This window comes from Olea europaea, chromosome 8, assembly GCF_002742605.1.
Source record: "Olea europaea var. sylvestris chromosome 8, O_europaea_v1, whole genome shotgun sequence".
In the NCBI taxonomy this organism is placed as follows: Eukaryota; Viridiplantae; Streptophyta; class Magnoliopsida; order Lamiales; family Oleaceae; genus Olea; species Olea europaea.
The window spans coordinates 16474949-16476101 of NC_036244.1; positions in this window are offsets into that span (position 1 = coordinate 16474949).

Genomic DNA, 1153 nt, shown 5'->3' on the forward strand with positions numbered 1-1153 from the left:
GGCATACAATTGAAGACTAATCCATAAGAAACACTCTGCCATAAGAGGGCTTCTTTGTTTTTCTTCTTAATAATAACACACTAAACTTTTACTTTGATTTAATTTTTCCTCCCATTTGACGTGAGCGTGTATATTTGATAATTTTGACGCTCAGATCTTGACAATTTTGGCTGCTTTTACCAACGGATTTGCCTTCGCGATGGCCTCTCGTCCGGCAGCCTTGTAATCGTAGCTACAATCGTGCCGATCGGAGTACCAATGCTCAGCGCAGAAAAATGGTCGCTGCGTGTAAATGGCATCTTCCTTCCATTTATGTGCATAAATAATTAATTAAGCCTCATTTTCTCTCTCCCACGTGCTGGACCGATGCGTGTTTTTTCCCTCCAAAAAAATATCACTGTCATACCCTGTCGGACTAGAATAATTGTTTTTTGAGTGAGATTGAGTCATTGAGACGTAACTTTATGTTACTGAGATTCATAATTTAAATAACGGGGTGTGATACATCACGCTATGAAAATTTGGAAAGTAGATTGATAGAGCTTTTCGACAGTGTATGATACATCACGTTATGAAAATTTCGAAATATCAATGGTTTTTTGGCTATACTCGAATTTCGAGCGCAATTTCCGAAAACGCAGGTGGGAATATTGCAGTTTTTACTCGATTGAAGATGATACAGACCATTCATTTGTGGGCAGGTGACATTAATGAAACTTGAAATGGATGTTTCTCTACACCAGTACCGTTGCATTTACATCTAGTACTAACAAATCTATTAGTGATAGACATTTTATTTAGAATCATGCTATGTGTACAGTTTTTTTCATAGCAAGGTTCACAGTGCACACACATGCAAGGGGTGAGGTCCACGATTAAAATAATCGCGGATCCTACATTTGTAAGGAAGCTGTGAAAAAAGTTGTGAGGGAAATGCTTACTATCAGCAATTTCCTTTTATTTATTGGTTGAAGAAACTTGAAGATTCTTAAGAATAATTATTAAAAACGGTATTTTGTGCATGTTTTAAAGGCCGTATGAAAAAAAAAAATTAGTATAAATCTAGAATAGATAGTAGTAAATGAATTTTATTATGGTGGATTAAAGTGGAATATTCTTTGCTGTTTTAGGGGAAAAAAATTGTCAATTGTAC